At 47.7% G+C, this 8,280-nt stretch overlaps 1 long non-coding RNA gene across 1 annotated transcript; it reads right to left on the bottom strand.

The window, feature by feature from the left end:
• Window positions 1-467: 467 nt before the first annotated feature.
• On the bottom strand, window positions 468-6,702 carry LOC119087678. Its single transcript, XR_005091188.1, has 2 exons — window positions 6,474-6,702; window positions 468-619 (listed from the first exon to the last, which is right to left on the bottom strand). It is a non-coding gene; the product is annotated as an uncharacterized LOC119087678 (long non-coding RNA).
• Between the last annotated feature and the right edge of the window lie 1,578 nt (window positions 6,703-8,280).

The following is an 8,280-nucleotide window of genomic DNA, read 5'->3' as shown; positions in this document are numbered from 1 at the left end:
CTCCATTTCCATACCTGCCTGACTGCGGCCATGCTCCTCACTATGATGGTCATGAACTCTAACTCTCTGGAACTGTAAGCCCCTAATAAACTTTCTTCTTTAAGATGCCTTCACATTTTCTTCATAGCAATAGAAAAATAACAAGACACGTACATACACACACTATTAAGGAATGATAAGTGAAAAAAGTAAAAAGCCTCTGTGATAGCGTCAGTGTAATTCACCCCCATAATCTCACAGGGAGTGGCACTGTTAAGAGGCGTGGCCTTGGAGTGGATGTGGATTAAAGGCGTGAACCACCACTCTTGGATTTGTCTTTTCTTCAGGTCATTTCGTAAACTTTCTCACATAGAATTTACATCAAGATGAAATGAATGCTTGTTTTCAGTTTTCCACTTTTGCAAAACCTGGGTTGAGAATCAGCAACCTGATTAATCTTACCATCTGAAATAATTTTTACAAATGGGCAAAATATAAAGAAAACTTGTTTCAAAGATCCTAGAGACCAGGCACCAAAGAGTATCCTTTGGAGGCAGGAAACAGAGAAGTGCCCAGCAAGCGTCCGGACTCACTGCCTGGAGAAGTGTTCCTTAGGCTCACAGTGCCGCTGGATGACTCCCTGAAGAGAAGAAGCAAATTTCAGACTTTAGTGTTCACACATATAGGAGACAATTACTGAGAGATTCCAGAGATCAGCAACGCGCAAGCATTCTACACTTTGTTTTGATACTGGGTGTGGTAGTGTGTGCCTGCACTCTCAGTACCTAGGAGCAGGAAGTTCGGGAGTTCAGGGTTGTCATCAGCTACAACGTGAGCTCAAGGCCAACTCCTGACATCAGAGAGTATGCTTTTTTTTTTTTTTTTTTTTTTTTGGTTTTTCAAAACAGGATTACAGCAGGCGGTGGTGGTGCACGCCTCTAATCCCAGCATTCGGGAGACAGAAGCAGGCGGATAGTTCGAGGCCAGCCTGGTCTACAGAGTGAGATCCAGGGCAGGCACAAAGCTACACAAAGAAACCCTGTCTTGGAAACAAACAAACAAACAACAAAAACAAACAAAAAAGACCGGGTTTCTCTGTGAAATAGTCCTGGCTGTCCTGGAAGTCACTCTGTAGACCAGGATGACCTTGAATTTAGAGATCCTCCTGCCTTTGCCTGCAGGGTGCTAGGATCAAAAGGTGTGTGTCACCACCACCTGGCTAAGAGTATTATTTTATTAAAAAATGAATAGTAAAGTATTAAAACATTGGGGGGAGGGTATGGTGGTGCACACCTTTAATCCCAGGACTTGGGAAGCAGAGGCAGGTAGATCTCTGAGTTCAAGGCTAGCCTCATCTACAGAGTGAGGTTCCAGGACAGTCAGGGCTGCTACACAGAGAAACTCTTCCTCAAAAATCCAAAAACGAAGAAGTAAAACAAAACAAGAAAAAAAATCCAAAAAGCCATGTATTTTACTATTGAGCCACACAACCCCAACTAGGTCACAGCGAAGAATTTACTGATCGGCACATACATGTATGAAAATGAATGACATCTGGAAAAAGAACTGTCCAACGGGCTAGTGCTCAAACAGGGCCTATGAGAACACACCATAAACAATGGCCCATGGGAGGAATAATTAGCCCAAAATGAAGCAATGTCACAGACCTGACGAATAGTAACAGCGATGAAGACTAAAAAGATCATGCTGCTTTCAAGGAACTTAATTAGAGCCCCCAAAATAAAGCTGAAGATTTACAGGAATAAAAAAAAATCCAACACGCAGGTGGCCAGTGGTGGTGCACACCTTTAATTCCAGCACTCGGGAGGCAGAGGCAAGAGAATCTCTGTGAATTCAAGGCCAGCCTGGTCTATGAGTTCCAGGATGACCAGCGCTGTTACACAAAGAAACCCTGTCTCAAAAACAAACAAACAAACAAAAATCCAGATCCAATAAAAGTTTATCAAACCAAGTGTGGCAAGGCTCCCCTGTAGTCCCAGCCAGTGGCAGGGGATGATGAGTTCTGGGCAGCCTGGGCAGCAAGCAATACTTGATCTCAAACAAAACAAAATTTACTAGGGGCTGGAGCGGTGGCTTGGTGGATAAGACCAGTTCAGATCTTAGCACTCTTGTAACAAGCTTGGTGTTCTGAACATGCCTGTAAACCCAGGAACCAGTGGAGCAAAAGACAGGAGTAACGTTATTGGCTTAAAAAAAAAAAAAAAGTGAGCCCCAGGTTCTGGTAAAGACCCCTGATGCAAAGACCTGGTGAGAAGAGCGGTAGAGGACACCGTCTTCCAGTCTCCACCCAGAGAAGACCATGTGGCACGCTCACAGACATTCACATAGACAGACAGACGCAAACAGATACAGAGAGGGCTGGAGAGAGATGACTTAACAGTTAAAGTATTTGATGTTCTTGCAGAGGACCTGAGTTTGGTTCCCAAAACCCACATGACAACTCACAACCATGTGTAACTCCAGATCCTGGGGATATGATGCCCTCTGACAACCTCTGCATGGTACTGGGTACATGCATGGCATATAAACATATGTGCAGATAAAACACTCATACACATGAAATAAAATAATAAAGGAGAGAGAGAGAGAATATGTGTATGTATGTACATTGTGCTGCACAAGCAGGAGGAACATGAAGTGGTGTCTACTTCATCCATTGGGTTTTGTTGTTGCTTTTAGTTTTTTGAGACATGATTTCTTTGTGTAGCCTTGGCTGTCCTAGAACTAGCTCTGTCCAAGGCGAGGCTGACCTTGAACGACCACCTGCCTCTGCCCTACCCACTACCCCAAGTGCTGGATTAAAGGTGTACCCTACCACCACCAGGCTACTCCATATAGTCTTTTTTTTTTGGGGGGGGGGGTTTCGAGACAGGTTTTCTCTCTAGCTTTGGAGCCTGTCCTGGACTAGCTCTGTAGACCAGGCTGGCCTTGAACTCACAGAGATCCACCTGCCTCTGCCTCCTGAGTGCTGGGATTACAGGCGTGCGCCACCACCGCCTGGCTCCATATAGTCTTAACTGGAAGTTTTGCCTTCTTTATTTTGGTTGAGAGTGGAGGCAAGCTCTCATTATGTAGCCGAGACTGCTCTCAAATTTGAAACCCTGCCTTAGCCTTTTAAATGCTGGGATTACATGTAGCAGGAATTTTAAGAGTTCTTATTAATAAAATCAAACCCGAAGCAAGTTATTGGGGTCCATGCTGGTAGATCAGAGAGACAGAATAAGCCACAGCTATCTCACCTCACCGGATCCTTAGCTGGTCTTGTCTCCTCAGACTGGAGGCCTCTGAGTCCTCATCCGGAATGGGTCTCAGCTGAATTACTGCTCGAAAGCCTGAAGCTTAACCAGCCACATGCTTAACCAGCCAAATGCGTCTAGTTTCTCACCCTCACGCCTTATATATCTTCCTGCTTTCTACCACCACTCCCTGGGATTAAAGGCTGGCTTTCTGGGATTAAAGGCGTGTCACCATGCTTGGCTATTTCCAATGTGGCCTTGAACTCACAGAGATCCAGAGGGATTTCTATCTCTGGGATGCTAGGATTAAAGGTGTGAGTGCCACCATTTTCTAGCCTTTGTATCTAGTGGCTGTCTGTTCTCTGACCCCAGATATTTTTATTAGAGTACACAATATTTTGGTGAACACAATACCACCACAATTACACATGTGTTGTTCTGCTCCATCTGAGCAGAAATGGTAGGTAGAAAGGGCATAGGAGCTGGGCGGTGGTGGCACAGGCCTTTAATCCCAACACTCGGGAGGCAGAGGCAGGCAAATCACTGTGAGTTGGAGGCCAGCCTGGTCTACAGAGCGAGATCCAGGACAAACAACAAAACAACACAGAGAAACCCTGTCTGGGGAAAAAAAAAAAGAAAGAAAGAAAGGGCATAGGAGGTTCTGTAAATGCTAGCATGCAGCAACTTCCGCTTTCCTCAGTGTTTGGCGGCGGCAGATAGAAAAGAACAGCAGGCAGGTAGAAGCAGTCTTCTAGAGTTACCACCGCTGGGAGGGCCATCATTATTGGGACCCTTGACCCTTGGCCCTAAAGAGACACAAGCTCTCTGGAACTCTTGTTGGGACCAGGACCTGCAGGTTCTCATTTGGCCACTTAGTCTTTTTATCATCTCTCAGTTTTCTCATCCATCTGTTTCCTTTTTTCTTCCTGCCCTGGCCTCTTTTGAATTGTTTAGCTACTTTAGTTGACTAACAACTTGTGCCTGACTCTATAACTCAGTGGTAACAACTCAGGGTACCTATATCTGCCAGGACTCCATTCCAGAGCAAGGATGTGAGTCTTTGGGCTGCAAACCACTCAGGACCTAGTGGGCCTGGAAGTGGTGGGGCAGGACCACCTACCTACCATGGACACTGCTATGGGAGGGTCCCAGGCCTCTCAGCTGCTTCAACAATTAAATGACAGTTACCGCCGGTGGTGGTGGTGGTGGTGGTGGTGGTGGTGGTGGTGGTGGTGGTACACGCCTTTAATCCCAGCACTTGGGAGGCAGAGGCAGGTGGATCTTTGTGAGTTTGAGACCAGCCTGGTCTACAGATCCAGGAAAGGCGAAAAACTACACAGAGAAACCTTGTCTCAAAAAAACAAACAAACAAAAAAAATAGTTGCCTACTCAGTGACCTTGGATGCCAGGACCTGAGCTTTCGAACTGGGTACTGGTGACACGCTGGGCTACTTGAGAGCCTAGCCACAGCCATCAGAAGCCTGGGAGGAGCACCAGAACCTCTCCAGTTAGAAGCAATGGCTGCCCATGCTCCACTCTGGGAACTGCCGCACAGAGGCTTACCAAACTGAGCTTTGTCGTTGCCCCAGACAGGGGTGGGAAAACAGGCATGAATTGCTGGGTCTGCCTCTGAGGTTGCCAGGGCCTCCTCAGCTGTGAAGCAGGAACAGTGGCTCTCTTTAGCTATCCGACTGCCACCCCCACCTCTCTTAAGCTGTCAAGCCACCACAGTTCCTCTGTCTCCACGGTCCTTGCGGTACCGTGGTCCCTCTTTGCTGCCCCTTTCTAAATGTTATCAGTTCAGCCCACACTACTGAACACAGGCAGAGGAAGACCACCGAGGAGCAGCCGTTATCAGGCCTGCAACATCAGGGAGACCCAGAAGAATTTCTCCCAGCCAACTCATTTTGTGCCACACTGCATGCACACAACAGAAAAGATCAGGAAGCCAAGGCAATTAATAAGCCCAAAATACTGTATACAAATGTAGCAGGCCAGGCATACTCACGTATGCCTGTAATCCTGACGTTCAGGATACAGAGGCCCTCAAAAATCAAGTATTCAGTAAAGCATAGACAGAGGATTCCCCCACCCCCACCCCCCTACAGGGTTTCTCTGTGTAACTTTGGACCTGTCCTGGAACTCACTTTGTAGACCCCATGCTGGCCTTGAACTCACATCCAGAGTGCTGGGATTAAAGGTGTGCACCAGGACCGCCGGCATCCAGAGGATTTTTTTTTTTTTTAATTATGCATAAGTACATGCAGAGATTCTGGCCTAGAGCTAGAGTTACAGACATCCAACATGCTGCTGGGAATTGAACTCAGATCCTCTGGAGGAACACGGTAAACTCTTCACCACTGAGCCATCTCACCAGGCTCCCAAAGGATATTAAAAAGAGAAACAGGCCAGGCGGTGTTGGCCAACATCTTTGATCCCAGCAGTTGGGAGGCAGAGGCAGATGGATCTCTGTGAGTTTGAGGCCAGCCTGGTCTACAGAGCTAGTTCCAGAAAGTCAGGGCTACACAGAGAAACCCTGTCTGGAGGAGAGAGAGAGACAGAGAGACAGAGACAGAGACAGAGAGAGACAGAGAGACAGAGAGAGACTGAGTACTGTGAATGTGTTGTCTAAAATAAAACGGAACTGAACACCGCAAAACAACAAAAAACCTATGGACTGGGGATGACTCACAAGAATGCTCATTATGCAAGCAAGAGGACCTGAGTTCCAATCCTAGGCACCCATTTAAAAGCCGCGCACGTTGGTAACCTCAGCTTTGGGGGCAGTGACACGCAGATCCTAGCAGCGCTCGCTGGCAAAACTGCAAGCTTCAGGTTCAGTGAGACTGGGTCTCAAGGGAGTAAGGCAGAGCCGGAGTACCCGACATTCTCTTGGGGCCGCCCTCTTTAGCAGCCGTGCAAACACACACCACGCAAGCAAAGAACCTAAAAAGAGCCTGTCCCCACCACTGCTGCTCAACGCCCCTGAAGGTATCCTGCGGGATGAGTGAGCCCCCTCGCCCTCCGAGTCCTCCCAAGGCCACAGTCTCTCTGCTAGGCGGGGCTTCCTCGGGATAGGTCCCTCCTGGCTTCTCTCCTCTCTTTTCTCCGGGGCAAACCCACCGCTGGGGCCAATTACCTCTCCCTCGGCCAGGACTCGGCGGGACTACAAATCCCACGCCTGCGGTCCTACATCCCGTGGGTACAGTGCGCAGCCCACCTATTGGCGGTCCTCACCTCGGGCTCCTTGTCTCCTCCGTGCTCCCACTCACACCCGGAACCTCGCCCTCTCTCAGAGAACCTAGAGGAGGAACTTGGCTGTTGAGGCTTGTTTACTGACACAGTGGAAACCCCCAGGAGCCCGCTCCCGGTAGGACTTGGTCCTCAATTCCCTGCGTGTGCGGAGCCTCGGGAAGCCCCTGGTGATCCCCGGGCCCTACCCCCAGCTCAGCCCACGCCCCAAAGCATCCGGAAACAGGAGAGTGGATCGTCTGGGTTTTGCTGGACCAAAGGCTACCATTGTGCCCTATCAAAGTAGTAGGATAGGAACATGAGAGGTGAGGCAGGGGCATCAGAAATTATAGGCTAGCATGGGCTCTTCTAGCCAGTAAGGCTCTGTCTATTAAGTAAATAAAATGAGGGAAGACTCAATGGTGGAGTATGTGCTAGCATTCTTTTTTTTTTTTTTTTTTTTTTTTTCTTTCCTTTCTTTCTTTTTGGTTTTTCAAGATAGGATTTCTCTGTAGCCTTGGCTGTCCTGGAACTCTCTTTGTAGACCAGACTGGCCATCTTCCTCTGCCTCCCTAGTGCTGGGATTAAAGACTGTGTGTCACCACCACCCAGTGCAAAACATTTTTAAAGAAAAAAAAAAAGACTATGTAGAAAAAATATTCCTTTAGCCATTAGGGAAATGTAAACCAAATTGAGCAAGTCAGAATGTTTGGTACTGTGCTGTCTACTAGACTTATGTCAACTTGACACAAGCTAGAGTCATCTGAAAGGAGAGAACCTCAATTGAAAAAAATGCCTCCATAAGATCCGGCTGTAGGACATTTCTCAGTGATTGATGGGGGAGAGTCCACCCCATTGTGTCTGGTGCCACCGCTGGACTGGTGGGCCTGGGTTCTATAAGAAAGTAGAGTGAGCAAGCCATGAAGAGCAAGCCAGAAAACAAGATTCCTCCATGGCCTCTGCATCAGCTTCTGCCTCCAGGCTCCTGCCCTGCTTGAATTCCTGACCTCCTTCAATGATGAGCAGCAAGGTGGAAGCATAAACCAAATAAACCCTTATCCCTCCCCAACCTGCTTTGGTTATGGTGTTTCATCACAGCAATAGTAACCCTAAGAAAGTTATCAAGAAAAACATCACATGCTAGTGGTGGGAATATAAGTTAGATCGACTACTATGGAAATCAGTATGGAGGTCCCTGAAACACTAACTTTGAAACTGCTCTATGCCCAGGCTACATAATTCCTGGGAATAATTGCTGAAACCCCTGTGGCTAGGGGTGTCAAGGGAATGAAGAAAGGAAGGCATGCAGGCATATGTATAGAAGAGGTGTCGGGGTGCGTGCCTTTAATCCCAGCACTCAGGAGGCAGAGCCAGGCGGATCTCTGTGAGTTTGAGGCCAGCCTGGGCTACAGAGTGAGATCCAGGACAGGCGCGCCAAAGCTACATAGAGAAATCCTGTCTTGAAAAACTAAAAAAAGGGGTTGGGGATTTAGCTCAGTGGTAGCTAAAGTGCCTAGCAAGCACAATGCCCTGGGTTGAGTCCTCAGCTCCGGAAAATTAAAAAAAAAAAAAAAAAAAGAAAAGAAAAGCTGGAGTCAGGTGAGAGTGTGAATCTGATGGAATGGCACTGACTGCCTCTGGAACTGGAACCTCAGCCTGTTATTACCTTCAGCTCAGATGGAGGAGTTAGCTAGTATTAGCACCAGGTCTCTATAGGCCCGAAATCTCAGGCTATGAATATCCTGGAGGAGGAAACTGCAGTTGCTAGTTGTATATGCTGGTCAATCCATGGAACTTGGATTCAGGAAGAAGG

This window comes from Peromyscus leucopus, chromosome 3 (assembly GCF_004664715.2).
Source record: "Peromyscus leucopus breed LL Stock chromosome 3, UCI_PerLeu_2.1, whole genome shotgun sequence".
Lineage (NCBI taxonomy): Eukaryota > Metazoa > Chordata > Mammalia > Rodentia > Cricetidae > Peromyscus > Peromyscus leucopus.
Note: the sequence above shows the minus strand (reverse complement) of the source record. Positions and strands in the feature narration are given on the sequence as shown.